The sequence below is a fragment of the Canis lupus genome, chromosome 5 (genome assembly GCF_003254725.2).
Source record: "Canis lupus dingo isolate Sandy chromosome 5, ASM325472v2, whole genome shotgun sequence".
Taxonomy (NCBI): Eukaryota; Metazoa; Chordata; class Mammalia; order Carnivora; family Canidae; genus Canis; species Canis lupus.
This window is the reverse complement of record NC_064247.1, coordinates 27,850,238-27,868,770: the sequence shown is the minus strand read 5'-3', so window position 1 is coordinate 27,868,770 and position 18,533 is coordinate 27,850,238.

The window sequence follows — 18,533 nt, the reverse complement described above, 5'->3', positions numbered from 1 at the left end:
TTCTATTTGGTATATCCATTGATGGTTTAAGAGGCTAATCAATATTCATAAGTACAGTTTTGGAGGGAATTATAAACTACCATTTTCCCCAAATTTTCATTGAGAATAATGCTGAGCTGGGCACATGACATCATAACATTTGCTAATATGTAAACAAACAGTACAAGGATCATCCAGCATCAGTTTAAAAAGTAAGATGAAATTACTTCCTATGCTTGTTAGTTTGAAAAAAATGATGATATATTTTTTATATGTGTTGATAGGTCATATGAGATCAGCCCATGCAGTATGAGATTAAATATTTATTTGATAACATGCATCAACATTGCTTTAAGAAAATGTCAGAAGCCTGTGTTAATGAAAATACTGGCATGCTGCATACAGGCACCAGTTCACAGAAGGCAATGCATTTGTGTCTATGTCATGCATGCTTGCCGCTGGGGACTCACATTTGAAAGTGTGGAAATAATCCCTAGGTTAAAGTTTTGTTTTTAACTTGTTAGCAGGATGGTATTGGGCAAGCCAGTTTAACCATTCTGGGTATCAGTTTCTGTGTTTCTAAAATGTTGAGTCAAATTATTTCGTGCATAGAGAAGTACTTTTTAAACTCTAAAGCATTACCCAAGTATTAAATACTTACTCACTTTCAAGATGTAGGTAAAGGGATAGTGGTAAAAGAGACTGTCTAGTTCAATTCCAATGTTCCTGTATAGACATCATTTATAAATGGGTAACCTGTTGTCTTAAGATCATTAGAAAGAAGGATTGAATACTGTAATTATATCTATGACTTGCTGTGAGCTCATTTATTGCAGCATTTAATCTTGTGTTGTTTGACAGAAGGGATTTAAAATATGTATCTTTGGTGGGTTTTTCAAAGGTGATGCAATTGTTCCCACAATGTTTTGTGAGAAAAAGAACATCTAATGGGGGGACAAAAAGATGTCTAACACTCTGTTCCTAAATGCAAAAGCATTCCTAGCTAGGTCAGTGTGATTGGGTAACTGCTCAATACACAGTGTTTTGCTTGGTTAGCACAGATTTGATCTTGTCGCCACAGAAACCTTGAGTATTCAAATACATGGCTTCATTTCTGAAATATACTTACATACATATCAAACATTATTTATAAATGATTATGAGACTGCTTTCCCACTGAAATTCTATAGAGAATATAGAGACTATAACATCTCTATCGTAATGCATTTCTTTCCCCATATTTTATTGAATTGAGTTAACCATCATTGGTTATTTTTTAAAGATTTAATTATTTATGAGAAAGAGAGAGAGTGTGTGCAAAGCAGTGCAAAGGGGTGCAGAAGAGAGGGAGAGAGAGTCCCAAGGAGACTTGTTGCTGATTATGGGACCTAATACGGGGGCTTGATGCTGGGTTTGATCCCACAATCTCAAAACCATTACCCCAGCTGAAAGCAAGCATCAGAAGCCTGACCAACCACCACCCAGGTACTCCAACCATCTTTGGTTATTTTTAAGCATCTAATTTAGGATACGGGGCTAGACAAATGGTAATCTATTCTTCATACTTTCACCAATTAGTTCAAGACATCATTTAAACATCATTTAAACAACAGAACATGTAGAGCCTAGTGTGAGGAATTGATAATTGTTTTAACTTAGTGTGGGTCACTCTTGTGGGCTCTTGTGGGCCATCAAAAGCCCCTAGATGGAATTCCTACATTTTGCAGTGAGGACTTAAGGATAGATTAGATTGCTCAGTCCCAGCACAGCAAAAATGTTAAGAGCCATGGCTTGAACATTCTGCCCTTGGAGACAAGGCTTGATGAGTTGTAAAATTATGGTCTCACATATTAAAAAACAAGTAACTGATGCTAATGTGACTCGGGGGTGTATAAGGCAGAAAGTGAGTGATTCCACGTGCCTTCACCATGGTGAATATCTACTCTCTGAGGCCCACTGTAAACCCAGCTTGAGGTGCTTTTCTGCAAGATGTGTGGGGCCCCAGGGTGCATGTTCTTCCTCTCCCATTAGGGTTCCTATACTTCCCTTCTCATGACCTGTTAGCCTCCTCAGGAGTAAATCTTGAATTGGGTCCAGTTTGTCATTTTTATCCTCCTTGATCCTGGACCCAGACAATGGTCTAGTCTAACATAGTTACTTTCAGTTTATTCTTTAATGGAGGCATGAAAATAATTCCTGGAAATATTTCCCTCCTGCTTCCAGGTCTCTGAATGTCGGAGGCAAATCTATTATTGCTTTTGCTCTGATATACATTTTCTGGTTAAGATGGATCACTGAAGCAACACATATTTTTTCAAGGGCATATTTCTTTTAACAGCAAAAGTAATTCATTTGTGTAAAACATGAACAGGGAACCTTTGGGCTGAGAAAAAAATTCTAGCTGGATGCTTTATTTCATTCAGGCTGGGGATTTCTAAAAATATGGACCTGTGGCTGACCTTTTCATTTTAAATAGTGTCATTGTTACTTACTTATTCAAATATGCGGATGGTGGTGTGGATGGTAGGGTAATATTTTTATTGGCATGAAAACTGAAAGCTCTGAGATATATTTAGCTCTATATTACTACTTATTATTTCTACATGATCTGTGTCCCCTCTTAACCATAAAGAAGCAATCAAGTGAATAAAAAAAGCCTTCTTTATTGGTAATTTTAAGGACAGTCAATTTAACTCTAACCTTTATTCACAATTCAACGCGTAGAATGCACTAGGTTGGATGGAGGAGAAGATATGAAAAGCACAGAAACCGTGGTCTCAGGTTAAAATGCTTCAGCTACTTCCCTTTGCACTTATAATGAAATAGGAATTTCTTAATGTGACCCAAGGCACGCACCATCTGGATGCTGCCTTGCTCTCCAACAATGGCTGTTCTCATTCTTGCTCTTGCTTGAGAGCACGAGTCCCAGTGCCTGCTTTCCTGTGCATGAAACTGCCAGCCCCTTACACACCTGGGCCTTATTCCTCCACTCTTTTTTATTATTTAAAAATTTCATTTATTTGATAGAGATAGTGAGTGCATGAGCAGCAGAGACAGAGGGAGAAGCAGACTCTCTGCTGAGCAGGGAGCCCGATATGGGGTTCAATCTCAGGACCCCGGAATCATGACCTGAGCTGAAGGTAGATACTTCACCCACTGAGCCACCTAGGCACACCCTTCACTCTTTATTTAGGTGGCTTCCAGCCTTGTCCATGTCAGTGTTAATGAAATGTGGGAATTTCCATGGCGAGCATCTGAACAGACTCCAATGCTTCCCTCACTATTACCTTCTCTATTTTCATTTTAGCACTGTCACTCTTTCAGCTTTGCAGCAGGCCCTTCTGCCAGAGGGGTAGGTAGTACAGTATAGTGGTGAAGAGTAGGGGTTCAGGTCAAATTCTAGTGTGACTGCTTACTGCTCATACAATTAGGGGAAAGATATTTAATTTTTCTGGCTTCAGTTCCTTCATCTGTAAAGTGGTAAAAATAGAAATCCCACCCCCAATCTTTTTTTAACAATCTTTACTAACTTTGCTATTTTTTTTTAATTAGAGCATTACAACGAAGACATGAAATTACAAATTCACATGGTAGATTTAGTCATTAAATGACAAAATAACACAAATACATTTAGAGAGTGATGTGCCAAAAAGTTTAAATGTTTATCATTGATTGAGATTCAGGTTTCAGATCAGGCAAATAGTAGTCTGGCTGAATCTGTGATGTGCATGAAGGTTGAAATGAGCAAGGGAGGAGGAAGATGTCTGCTATACATCATTTCACAAAAAATTTTTAAATCAAAAAAGATAATTAAGTTTTTGCATGGATAAGCTAATGTTCAAACCTGTGAGCAACACAAACAAAAAATACTTAAATGACAGAATTGTTTTTTATCAAGCAACAGCAACTTTACAAGCAGTAACACTTGCTTATACATGTATTAAAGTAACTGTGTTAAGGCAAATAGTTTTATGTTAAAGAGTTGTAGAATGAAAGTGGAATTCACTACTCATTTGCACAGTACAGTTGGACTCACCTACTTCCCCCAGTTTATTAAGAACCCAGACAAATTCATTACTTGGATATTAATTTCTCAATATTTAAACTATGTGAATTGACTAATTGTTTTCCAAATACTGGAAACACAAAAATGCCAACACAAAGTATTCAACAAAAAGGTGAGGATAAATTAACATGTGCACATTATTTAAAAAACTGTTTCACTTACCATAAGATCTCAACTTATTGGCTATGTGAGTATCCATCATCATGAGTAGCACATCTTAGTTACTCAATAGAATTTTCAAAGTGAATGAAAAATGAATGAATGAATGTACGAACCACCAATGAGGAACCAATCCCAAGAGCTGTGGCATGGTGGTCAGAGCTCCTGGGCACTGGGTTAATTTCCACCACTGTTTCCGATGAGTTAGGCTAAATGACTTAACTTTCTATCACATCCATTTCCTAATTAATAAGTAATATGTTCAGACTACATGACCTCTAAATTCCTTCCTAAGTATTTTATGATTCTATACCAGTCATGTAGGCCATGAGTTGAACATTTTGCTCTCCTTAGAATTTAAGAATTCTCCAAAAAAGACATAGAGGATCTACCCTGCCCTCATCTTCCCAGTTCTCTGAAAGGTTCTGATCATCTGAAATCTACCTTAGGCACACAGACAGAACTCCACCTCACTAAGTCTATTTGAAGAGTAGTCTTTTGGAATTGTCTAAGGATTTGTATGTATAAGAATGTAGCCATCTGATAGCTGTGAGGTGATACCTCTGTTGTTTTAATTTGCATTTCTCTGATGATCAGTGATATTGAGCACCTTTTCATGTGTCTGTTGGACACCTGGATGTCTTCTTTGGAAATATGTCCGTTCCAGATCCTCTGCCCATATTGTATTTGGATTGTTTGGTTTTTGCTAGTGAGTTGTATGAGTTCTGTATATATTTTTGATATTATTTCATTATATATATGGTGTGGAAATGTCTCTCCCATTCCCTAGGTTGTCTTCTCATGTTTTTGATCATTCCATTTCCTTAGCAGAAGCTGAAAGTTTAATGTAGTTTCATTTGCTTATTTTTGCTTTTGTTGCCTTTGCTTTTTGTGTCAAATCCAAAAAAATTGTTACTAAGACTGATGTCAAAGAGCTTACCCCCTATGTTTTCTTCTAGAAGTTTTACATTCAAGTCTTTAATTCATTTTGAGTTGATTTTCACATACAGTAGTAAGAAACTGTTCAAGTTTCGTTCCATCGTATATGGCAATCCAGTTTTCTCAACACCATTTGTTGAAGAGGCTGTCCTTTTTCTACTGTGTTCTTTGGCTTTATCATAAATTAATTGACCTTATATATGTGTGGGTTTATTTCTGGGCTCTCTACACTGTTCCATAGGTCTGTTTGCCTGTTTTATGCCAATACCATACGGTTTTATTTTTATTTTTATTTTTTTTTTGCCATACTGTTTAATCACTATATCTTTTTAGTACAGTTTGAAATGAGTAAGTGTGATGCTACCAGGTTTGTTCTTCTTTCTCAAGATTGCTTTGGCTATTCGTAGCCTTTTGTGGTTCCATGCAAATTTTAGGTTGTTATATTTCTGTGAAAAAAGCATGCCATTAGAATTTTGATAGGGATTGCACTAAGTCTACAGATTGCTTAGGGTAGTGTGGGCATTTTCACAATATTAATTCTTCCACTCCATAAATATAGAATATCCTTTCATTTATTCGTGTCATTTTCAATTTCTTTCATCAATGTTTTATAATTTTCAGTGTACAAATATTTAACCTGCTTGGTTAAATGGAATCTGGTTTTTTTTTTGAGATTTTGTATATTTATTTAGAGAGAAAGAGAGAGCCAGCAGGGGAGGGGAAGAGGCAGAGGGAGAGAGAGAATCTTAAACAGACTCCATGCTAAGTGCAGAGCTAGAGGCTCGATCTCATGACCCTGAGATTATTACTTGAGCCAAAATAAAGATTTGGACTCTTAACCAACTGAGCCACCCAGGCACCCCTGGAATCAGCTTTAGAATGATTAAATAAATGAGAAATGATACAAATGAAGGAGTGGACTAAATACAGCAGTTGATGTAAGTGTTTTTTTTATAGAGAAGTAGAGCATCTTTTGCGTGGAATTCAATAATTCCCTGCATACCCAATCTTCACCATACTTCACCTCTATCATATCATACTTTTCCTTTTGACATGATTTTTGAGTCTCATACCAGATTTTCTCTATATAGGGGTGCTAGCAGGAAAGTACCAGAGAATGTAATTTTGTAAACACTTAGATATTCTTATATACACTATAATTTGAGATCTATTAACCTAGTCTTTTAGTTTCTTATATTATTTTTCCTACATCCCCCCAAACCACCCCATCCAATTTGACTGTACTTCCTAATTTACCCAATTTTATAGCTATGAAGAAACATTTTATTATATTAAAGGCTCTTTTACCACTACATTCATTCAATATTTTGTCCTTTTGTTTTATCTTTTCATAAAATGTTGAGTCAATGTCACCAGCCTTATCTTGCTTTTACACCTGATCTCATGGATGTTGTTAGAGGAATTGCCATTTGGGAGGCTGGAACCCACTAATGAAGCATGGTCATCAACTCATCTGGATTCTCAGAAATCATTTTACTCATCCTTAATCTATTCTGTTCCATTGTCCATAAATTTTTAATGCAAAAATATATCCATCATCTTTAAGCCTCCTCCTTTCTTCTGAAAGTGCTATGCTTGCTTGTAAACCTGAAACTTGGCCCTCAATGCTCTGTCTGCCTGAAGTGTCCAACCCCGTTTTACCTTTCCTGGTTTGTTGCTACTTATGTTTTATATTCTCTGCAAATGTTTTCTCTGCATGAAATCTCTCCAGACCTCCCTACATGGACTTAACCATTCTGTCCTTGAGACACTATTAAGATTTCTATGATAGCACTACATTTATTGTCCAACCTGAGACACTTTAGAAAGTGAAAGGATGCTAGCAAAAATTACAATATGTTTAAATTAAGACTGTCCTGAAAAAAAGTAATGTGGGGTCTTTCTATTTATAAATCATAACTATGTTTATGTGACTCTTTTCTTCTATTTTTTAATAATAAATTTATTTTTTATTGGTGTTCAATTTGCCAACATACAGAATAACACCCAGTGCTCATCCCATCAAGTGCCCCCCCTCAGTGCCCGTCACCAATTCACCCCCACCCTCTGCCCCCCTCCCCTTCCAGCACCCCCAGTTCGTTTCCCAGAGTTAGGAGTCTTTACGTTCTGTCTCCCTTTCTGATATTTCCTACCCATTTCTTCTCCCTTCCCTCTATACCCTTTCACTATAATTTATATTCCCCAAATGAATGAGAACATATAATGTTTGTCCTTCTCCGATTGACTGACTTATTTCACTCAGCATAATACCCTCCAGTTCCATCCATGTTGAAGCAAATGGTGGGTATTTGTCATTTCTAATGGCTGAGTAATATTCCATTGTATACATAAACCACATCTTCTTTATCCATTCATCTTTCGATGGACACCAAGGCTCCTTCCACAGTTTGGCTATTGTGGACATTGCTGCTAGAAACATCAGGATGCAGGTGTCCCGCGTTTCATTACATCTGTATCTTTGGGGTAAATCCCCAACAGTGCAATTGCTGGGTCATAGGGCAGGTCTATTTTTAACTCTTTGAGGAACCTCCACACAGTTTTCCAGAGTGGCTGCACCATTTCACATTCCCACCAACAGGGTAAGAGGGTTCCCTTTTCTCCGCATCCTCTGCAATATTTGTGGTTTCCTGCCTTGTTAATTTTCCCCATTCTCACTGGTGTGAGGTGGTATCTCATTGTGGTTTTGATTTGTATTTCCCTGATGGCCAGTGATGCTGAGCATTTTCTCATGTGCCTGTTGGCCATGTCTATGTCTTCCTCTGTGAAATTTCTGTTCATGTCTTTTGCCCATTTCATGATTGGATTGTTTGTTTCTTTGCTGTTGAGTTTAATAAGTTCTTTATAGATCTTGGAAACTAGCCCTTTATCTGATACATCATTTGCAAATATCTTCTCCCATTCTGTAGGTTGTCTTTTAGTTTTGTTGACTGTATCCTTTGCTGTGCAAAAGCTTCTTATCTTGATGAAGTCCCAATAGTTCATTTTTGCTTTTGTTTCTTTTGCCTTCGTAGATGTATCTTGCAAGAAGTTACTGTGGCCGAGTTCAAAAAGGGTGTTGCCTGTGTTCTCCTCTAGGATTTTGAGGGAATCTTGTCTCACATTTAGATCTTTCATCCATTTTGAGTTTATCTTTGTGTCTGGTGCAAGAGAGTGGTCTAGTTTCATTCTTCTGCATGTGAATGTCCAATTTCCCCAGCACCATTTATTGAAGAGACTGTCTTTCTTTCAGTGGATAGTCTTTCCTCCTTTATCGAGTATTAGTTGACCATAAAGTTGAGGGTCCACTTCTGGGTTCTCTCTTCTGTTCCATTGATTTATGTGTCTGTTTTTGTGCCAGTACCACACTGTCTTGATGACCACAGCTTTGTAGTATAACCTGAAATCTGGCATTGTGATGCCCCCAGATATGGTTTTCTTTTTTTAAATTCCCCTGGCTATTCGGGGTCTTTTCTGATTCCACAGAAATCTTAAAATAATTTGTTCTAACTCTCTGAAGAAAGTCCATGGTATTTTGATAGGGATTGCATTAATTGTGTAAATTGCCCTGGGTAACATTGACATTTTCACAATATTAGTACTTCCAATCCATGAGCATGGAATATTTTTCCATCTCTTTGTGTCTTCCTCAATTTCTTTCAGAAGTGTTCTATAGTTTTTAGGGTATAGATCCTTTACCTCTTTGGTTAGGTTTATTCCTAGGTATCTTATGCTTTTGGGTGCCATTGTAAATGAGATTGACTCCTGAATTTCTCTTTCTTCAGTCTCATTTTTAGTGTATAGAAAGGCCACTGACTTCCGGGCATTGATTTTGTATCCTGCCATGCTGCCAAATTGCTGTATGAGTTCTAGCAATCTTGGGGTGGAGGCTTTTGGGTTTTCTATGTACAGTATCATGTCATCGGCAAAGAGGGAGAGTTTGACTTCTTCTTTGCCAATTTGAATGCCTTTAATGTCTTTCTGTTGTCTGATTGCTGAGGCTAGGACTTCCAGTACTATGTTGAATAGCAGTGGTGAGAGTGGACGTCCCTGTCTTGTTCCTGATCTTAGGGGAAAGGCTCCCAGTGCTTCCCCATTGAGAATTATATTTGCTGTGGGCTTTTTGTAGATGGCTTTTTGTATATGTTGAGGAATGTTCCCTCTATCCCTGCACTCTGAAGAGTTTTGATCAGGAATGGATGCTGTATTTTGTCAAATCTTTTCTCTGCATCTAAAGAGAGGATCATATGGTTCTTGATTTTTCTCTTGCTGATATGATGAATCACATTGATTGTTTTACGAGTGTTGAACCAGCTTTGTGTCCCAGGAATAAATCCTACTTGGTCATGGTGAATAATTTTCTTAATGTACTGTTGGATCCTATTGGCTAGTATCTTGTTGAGAATTTTTGCATCCATGTTCATCAGGGATATTGGTCTGTAATTCTCCTTTTTGGTGGGGTCTTTGTCTGGTTTTGGAATTAAGGTGATGCTGGCCTCATAGAACGACTTTGGAAGTACTCCATCTCTTTCTATCTTTCCAAACAGCTTTAGTAGAATAGGTATGGTTTCTTCTTTAAATGTTTGATAGAATTCCCCTGGGAAGCCATCTGGCCCTGGACTTTTGTGTCTTGGGAGGTTTTTGATGACTGCTTCAATTTCCTCCCTGGTTATTGGCCTGTTCAGGCTTTCTATTTCTTCCTGTTCCAGTTTTAGTGTTTTGTTGCCTTCCAGAAATACGTCCATTTCTTCTAGATTGCCTAATTTATTGGTGTATAGCGGTTCATAATATGTTTTTAAAATTGTTTGTATTTCCTTGGTGTTGGTAGTGATCTCTCCTTTCTCATTCATGATTTTATTAATTTGAGTCTTCTCTCTCTCCTTTTTAATAAGGCTGGCTCATGGTTTATCTATCTTATTAATTCTTTCAAAGAACCAACTCCTGGTTTTGTTGATCTGTTCCACAGTTCTTCTGGTCTTGATTTCGTTGAGTTCTGCTCGAATCTTTATTAACTCTCTTCTTCTGCTGGGTGTAGGATCTATTTGCTGTTTTTTCTCTAGCTCCTTTAGGTGTAAGGTTAGCTTTTGTATTTGAGTTCTTTCCAGTTTTTGAATGGATGCTTTTAATGCAATGTATTTCTCCCTCAGGACTGCTTTTACTGCATCCCAAAGATTTTGAATGGTTGTATCTTCATTCTCATTAGTTTCCATGAATCTGTTTAATTCTTCCTTAATTTCCTGGTTGACCCTTTCATCTTTTAGCAGGATGGTCCTTAACCTCCACGTGTTTGAAGTCCTTCCAAACTTCTTGTTGTGATTTAGTTCTAATTTCAAGGCATTATGGTCTGAGAATATGCAGGGGACGATCCCAATCTTTTGGTATCGGTTCAGACCCGATTTATGACCCAATATGTGTTCTATTCTGGAGAAAGTTCCATGTGCACTTGAGAAGAATGTGTATTCAGTTGAGTTTGGATGTAAAGTTCTGTAGATGTCTGTGAAATCCATCTGGTCCAGTGTATCATTTAAAGCTCTCATTTCTTTGAAGATGTTGTGTTTAGAAGATCTATCGAGTGTAGAAAATGCTAGATTGAGGTCCCCAAGTATAAGTGTATTATTATCTAAGTATATCTACACTTTGGTTATTAATTGATATATTTGGCAGCTCCCACATTCGGGGCATATATATTGAGGATTGTTAAGTCCTCTTGTTGGATAGATCCTTTAAGTATGATATAGTGTCCCTCTTCATCTCTCACTACAGTCCTCGGGGTAAATTTTAGTTTATCTGATATAAGGATGGCTACCCCTGCTTTCTTTTGAGGACCATTTGAATGGTAAATGGTTCTCCAACCTTATATTTTAAGACTGTAGGTGTCCTTCTGTCTAAAATGAGTCTGTTGTAGACAGCAAATAGATGGGTCCTGCTTTTTTATCCAGTCTGACACCCTGCGCCTTTTGATGGGGTCATTAAGCCCGTTCACATTCAGAGTTACTATTGAGAGATATGAGTTTAGTGTCATCATGATATCTATTCAGTCCTTGTTTTTGTGGATTGTTCCACTGAACTTCTTCTTAAAGGGGAATTTTAAGAGTCCCCCTTAAAATTTCTTGCAGACCTGGTTTGGAGGTCACATATTCTTTCAGTTCCTGCCTATCTTGGAAGCTCTTTATCTCTCCTTCCATTTTGAATGAGAGCCTTGCTGGATAAAGTATTCTTGGTTGCATGTTCTTCTCATTTAGGACCCTGAATATATCCTGCCAGCCTTTCTGGCCTGCCAGGTCTCTGTGGAGAGGTCTGCTGTTACGCTAATACTCCTCCCCATAAAAGTCAGGGATTTCTGGTCTCTTGCTGCTTTAAGGATCTTCTCTTTATCTTTGGAATTTGCAAGCTTAACTATTAGATGTCGACGTGTTGAACAGTTTTTATTGATTTTAGGGGGGGGGGAATCTCTCTATTTCCTGGATCTGAATGCCTGTTTCCCTTCCCAGATTAAGAAAGTTTTCAGCTATGATTTGTTCAAATACATATTCTGGCCTTCTGTCCCTTTCGGCACCCTCGGGAACCCCAATTAAACGTAGGATTTTCTTCCTCAGGCTGTCATTTATTTCCCTTAATCTAACCTCGTGGTCTTTTAATTGTCTGTCTCTTTTTTCCTCAGTTTCCTTCTTTGCCATCAACTTGTCTTCTAGGTCACTCACTCATTCTTCCACCTCGTTAACCCTCGTCGTTAGGACTTCTAGTTTGGATTGCATCTCATTCAATTGATTTTTAATTTCTGCCTGATTAGCTCTAAATTCTGCAGTCATGTAGTCTCTTGAGTCCTTTATGCTTTTTTCTAGAGCCACCAGTAGCTGTATAATAGTGCTTCTGAATTGGCTTTCTGACATTGAATTGTAATCCAGATTTTGTAACTCTGTGGGAGAGAGGACTGTTTCTGATTCTTTCTTTTGAGGTGAGGTTTTCCTTCTAGTCATTTTGCTCAGTGCAGAGAGGCCAAAACAAGTTGTATTGGAAAAGGAGAAAAAGAGAGGAGAGAAAGAAGGAAAGAAAAGAGAAAAAGAAAAAAGGAAGAAAAAAAAAAAAAGAGAAAGAAAAAGAAAGGGAAAAAAAAGGGTGAGGGAAGCAAACAAATAAAAAGAAAAAACAAAACAAATCACGGGGGAGGAGGCAGTATCTTCTGCTTCTGTATACTTTAAGTCCCTTGACTTCCCCTGGAACTTGTCCGTCTAGCTGGTCTTCTGGGGGAGGGGCCTGTTGTGCTGATTTTCAGGTGTGAGCACTTGGGGGAGCTGCTCTGCCCCTGCCTGGTGCAGGGCTCAGTGGGGGTTGTTTACCCCGTGAGGCCCCAGGAGGAACAGCCCCAGTGGTGGGGCCAGCTCTGGAGCCCTGGAGTCAGCCCCCGCAGGAACTCCGGAGCTCTCGGTCTGCAGGGCCTGGAGGCTCCGGGGCGGGGCCGCTGATGTGCTCAGCTCGGGGCAGGAGCGTCCTTGCTGTCCTGGGCCCTCCCGGCCTCTGCCTGTCCCGGGGGAGGCGGATCCTGGGCTGTGTCCCGGCGCCCTGTGCTCCGGGGCCTGCGCTGTTGGATTCGCGCTCCCGCCGCCCGAGCCCCTCCGAGCTGCTCCCGCCCCGCAGCCCCCTCCGCGGAGCCGCCCCCGAGCCCCCCGAGCTGCTCCAGGTCCCGCCGGGTCCCGCCGTGCGCGCTGCAGCCCTTAGGGAGCTCGGCGCACTCTCCCGGGGCGCAGGTGTCTGTTAGTGTCCCCGGGAGCCCGAGGGCATCCCCGCCCCCCTGGGGTCCTGCTCCACCTCCCTGCGAGCCCCTTTCCGCCCGGGAAGGTCGGTGCAGCTCCTGCTCCTCCGGGACGGGGCTCTCCTGTCCTGGGGACACTCGCCCCGGCCTCAGCCCGGCTCCTCGCGGGGCCCCTCCCCCTTGGAGGCCTTTTGTTTCTTTATTTCTTTTTCCCCGTCTTCCTACCTTGATAGAAGCGCGAACTCCTCATTGTAGCCTTCCAGCTGTCCTCTCTTTAAATCTCAGGCCGAATTCGTAGATTTTCAGGATGATTTGAAGGTTATGTAGGTAATTTGTTGGGGACAGGTGACTTGGGGACCCTACTCTTCCACCATCTTGCCCCTCCGACCTGTTTTCTTCTATTAACATCTTCACTGACAGTGCTGTTTTTATGTTTTTTACCCCCAACTCGCATAGTCCCTGGCATCTAGTCTCTGGTTGGCCGAGTGAATGAAGGACTACAGGTTGAGTCTGTAAAGAGCATCAAAGTACAAAAAACACGGCTCAGCCACCCTGTGAATCGGGCTGAGGGGTGGGTTTTCTCAGTTTCTGCTCATCCATCTTCTTGCCGCTCACCTCTTCTCTGGCCTTTTACTCATTCTGTTTATTCTTAATCATTGTGCTTTTGTTAACTTGCTCTCAAGCTGGAGATCAGGAGTTGCAAAAGATATAAAGAGATAGCTCTTAAAAAAGAGAGAGAGAAAAAAAAGAGAGAGATAGCTCTTAAATGTTAAATAAAAACATGCCTCTCTTGAGGCTTTTCATAGCATTGAATATATATATATATATATACATATATATATATACACACATATATACATATATTTTTACTTTTGTTCTCCATTGCCAAATATTTAGAAGAAAATCAAAGATATTTTTCCCACAATTGCCATACCTAAACATTTTTTTTTAAATTTCTGCACTTGCTTCGAAGCAAAATTAATCTAAAAATATGCTGTTAATCTTGGCCTTTATGTGCATTGACAGTCATGCCAAACTCAATGAATAATTATAAATTAACTTAAATTGTTGAGCATTTTTTTCTCTCCTTTCATGTTACTGTACCCTTACCCATCTACCAATTTAGCAACCATTGAGTCCTGAAGGTAGGACACTGTGGTAGGTGCTAGGGATTCAGAGATAAATGAGACATAGGCTCTGCCTACAGTAAGTTTACAATCAAGCAAGTAGTTGCCCCTGATGGTCGAAACCACTCAACCAAAAACACTGCTGTATGCTTTACTTCTTTCCTTCATCTCATCCTTCCCTCACCACATTAGAACATATCCATCAGCTAGAACATTTGCCAAAAATTTCCTCGGGAATTGACATAAAACTCATGGTAGTAAGTCATAACATCAGCATTAGTTTAGATAAAAGTTAAGGTGCTCTGACAAAAAGGCTATACAATAGAGCAGTTGATTGGTCAAGGGGGTGGGTGGGTGGGGAGGGCAAGAGGAAGGGCAGATTGAAAGGATTCTCAAGGCACTCAAGGAAAGTTGGAGAGATGATTGATTTCTTCATTACTGTGATTGTGATGATGCTTTTGCAGGCATATAGATTAATCAAAACATATCAAATTGAATAGTTTAAATACATGTGAATTATTGTATGTCAGTTGTACATCAATAAATCTGTTACAAATATTGAGGCTTAAATAAGATGGACCTTTATTTCTGTCTTATGTATGTTTGTTCTAAGAAGACTGTCATAGATGTTCAACTCTTAGGTCATTCAGGGACCGAGATTCGCTCCATTTGTTTGTTTTTTCATCTTCCTGGAGTGTCATCCTCATCTGTATGGTCAGTGTTGGTTTTCTGCTATGCCTTCTGACATACTTCACCAGGAGGAAAAGCCACACTCCAGGGAAAGTGAATTATCTTAAATCAGAGATAATGTGGAAGATGAACTGATCCCTTCTACTCATATTTATTTTCCCGAATTTTTAAATTTTCCTTTAACCATAAAGCCACAATACCTGTCTGTGGGAAAACTATGAAATATGGATCCTAATCAGATGGTTTTGTATCCAAGGAAGAAAGTGCAAAGGGGATTTGGTAAAGTAACCAGCCATCTGCACAGTAACCTTATTTATTGAGTGCATACTCTATGCTAGACACTGTGTTAACTAACTTATTATATTAGATAATTTCTTCTTCTCAACTCTTCTGTGAGAAAGATGTTATTATTTGGCCTACATAAAAGATGAGTGAAACACACAGGGACATACATGTTGCATGCTGTATCGTTCCATGACTGTTAATCAGGTAGATATGAATGGATGGTGTCCCTGGAATAATGTAGCAAGTAGTTTTCAGAACTGACTGTATGGCCATGTGTAGGACTTAGGAGAGTTCATGAACCTTATCAAGTCAGTTGCACAAGTGTTAAGTGGCAGAGCTGGGATTCCAGTGTGGCAGGGACAGCTCCAGAGCTTATACTCTTACTCACCACACCAAGCCATGTGCTAACATGTTAGCAGGGCCCATACCTCCATTATTCTACTACCCCTTTATTTGACATAGACACTGAAATTCATTATTTTAAGTACATTCACCCTTGAACAATGTTAGGGTTAAGGCACCAACCCTAAACAAGTAAAATACTTGTATAGCTTTAACTCCTCCAGAACTTAACTGCTAATGGGCTGCTGTTGATTGGAAGCCTTACCAATAACATAAAACTGTTAATTAACACATCTTTTAAAATATGTATTTATTTATTCTAGAGTGAGAGAAAGAGAGAGATTCAGAGGAGGGGCAGAGGGAGAGAATCTCAAGCAGACTCCTCACTGAATTCCAAGCCCGTTCTCGGGCTCTATCTCACAACCCATAAGATCATGACCTAAGTCAAAGCCAAGAGTAGGATGCTCAACCAACTGAGCCACCCAGGCACCCCAAAATATGTTGTATATTGTGAGCAGTATATACTGCGTTCTGAAAATAAATAAGCCAGACAAAAGAAAATGTTATTAAGAAGATCATAAGGATAAGAAAAGACATTTACAATACTATAATGTATTTATTGAATAAAATCCATGTATCCCGTGGACTGGCACATCTCAGACGATGTTGTTCAATGGTCAGTTGGAACTCAGCTGATTCCACTTGCATTTGCTCCATGTCTGTTTAAAAATTTTTATTAAATGTATTCAAACCTAAAAAAAGTAGTTTACCCAGGTCTCCCACTTCCCACCCCTGTCTCTTGCAACACTAGTCTGCTCCCTGTATCTATGAGCTTGGTTTGGTGTTTTTTTTTTTTTTTTTTTTTTTTTAGATTCTTCATATAAAATCATATGGTATTTGTCTTTTTCTTTTTTTTTTTAATTTTTATTTATTTATGATAGTCACAGAGAGAGAGAGAGAGAGGCAGAGACACAGGCAGAGGGAGAAGCAGGCTCCATGCACTGGGAGCCCGACGTGGGATTCGATCTGGGGTCTCCAGGATGGCACCCTGGGCCAGAGGCAGGCGCCAAATCGCTGCGCCACCCAGGGATCCCCCGGTATTTGTCTTTTTCAATCTGACTTATTTCACTTGGCATGACATGCCTTCAAGGTCTACCCAGTTGTCACCAATGGCAAGATTTTTATTATTTTAGGGCTGAATAATATCCCATTGTATATATATATCACAATTTCTTTGTTTTCATTCACTGTTGGATATCTAGCTTGTTATATCTTGGTTATTGTAAATAATGCTGCAGCGAACATGGGGGTGCATGTATCTTTTCAAATTACCATTTTTGTTTTCCTGGGATAAAAATCCAGAGTTAGAATCACTTGATCATATGGTAGTTCTATTTTTAGGTCTTTGAAGAACCTCCATACTCTTGTCCACAATGGCTGTACCAGTTTGCATTCCCACTAATGGTCTACAAGGGTACCTTTTTCACATCTTTGCCAACGCCTGCTATTTCTTGTCTTTTTGATAAGTCATTCTAAAAGATGAGGTGGTATCTCGTGGTTTTGATTTGCATTTTCCTTGATGATTAATGATTAATGATGTTGAATGTCTTTCATGTATCTATCGACCATCTGTGTATTTTTATTGGAAATATGTTTATTCAGATTTTCTGCCCATTTTTTAATTAGTATTTTTGCTTTTGTTTCTTTTCTGTTGAGTTGTATGAGTTATTGATACATTTTGTATTTTCTCCATTTATCAGCTACATGATTTGCAAATATCTTTTCCCATTCAGTAGGTTGCCTTTTCATTTTTTCAGTGGTTTCTTTTGCTGTGCAGAAGCTAAAAGTTTGATATATTCCCACCTGTTTATTTCTGTTTTTGTTGCTTTTGATTCAAAAAATTATTGCCAAGACCTATGTTAAGGGCTTTATTGCCTATATTTTCTTCTAGGAGTTCTGTGGTTTTAGATCTTACAATTGAGTCTTTAATTTGTTTTTAGTTGATTTTTGTGTATTGTGTAAACAGTGATCAATTTGCATTGTTTTACATGTGTCTCTCCAGTTTTGCCAATACCATTTATTGAGGAAACAGTGCTTTTCTCATTGTATGTTATTGACTTCTTTGTCATAAATTAATTGGCCATATATGTGTAAATCTATTTCTGGTCTCTCTACTCTATTCCATAGGTCTATTTATCTACTTTATGATTATACCATACTGTTTTAATTACTATAAATTGGTAGTATTTTTTAAAAATTAGTGTGATGCCACCAGCTTTGTTTTTCTTTCTTAAGTCTGCTTTGGCTATTTGAGCTAATTTTCACTTTAACTGGCACTTTATAGTTACTAGAACACGATAGCCTTTGTTGAGTACAGCTCATCATTTCATTTATCCAGCAGCATGCCTTGTGTTTTTGCTATGACCCACACACTCTCTTGCCTTTTTGACAAGAGATTTTCACTTTAACTGGCACTTTATAGAGGAAGATTCCTACCTGTTAGATCAGTGGTTAGCAATTCTTTTTCTGTACAGGACAAATAGTAAATATTTTAGGTTTTCAGCATGTACAATCTCTACAATAAATATTCTAATATACCATTATAGTGTGAAAGGATCCATGGATAAGTAAATGAAGGAGAATGGCCATGTTTCAGTAAAGATTTATTTTCAAAAACAGGGACTGGGCCAAATTTGGCTCCCAGAAAGTTGTCTCTGATGCCCACATTATATGGGGATTTTAGTTCAATGCAGGACGTGTTAGGGCACATTGATATTTTGGGTGCTCCTCCTGTACAGTGAGAATAACTTTTATCTATATGTGTTGCCATCTGGATTTACTGCTGACAGGTACATAGGAGCTGTAGCCCACACCACAGCTATTGCCCTGAGCCATTCTACTTTGTACCCAAAAATCTTAACTCTGAAATTTTAAACTCAATTTCTATATTTGAAACATTCCCACTCCAAAACTTTTAAGTCTCTTTCTCTATATATCAAGAAATCATTGTAAAAAACTAAAGCTCCAGCACATCCTATGTTTTATGTCCTTGCTTGCTCATCAAGTCTTCAACAGACTGTATCTTCCTATTCTTCCTACAGTCCATCATTATTGCCATTGCCTCAAATTTGAAGACTCTTCTCTCTTCTCTGCTTGGTCAACCCCCATCCATCTTTTTAAAAAAAGATTTTATTTGTTT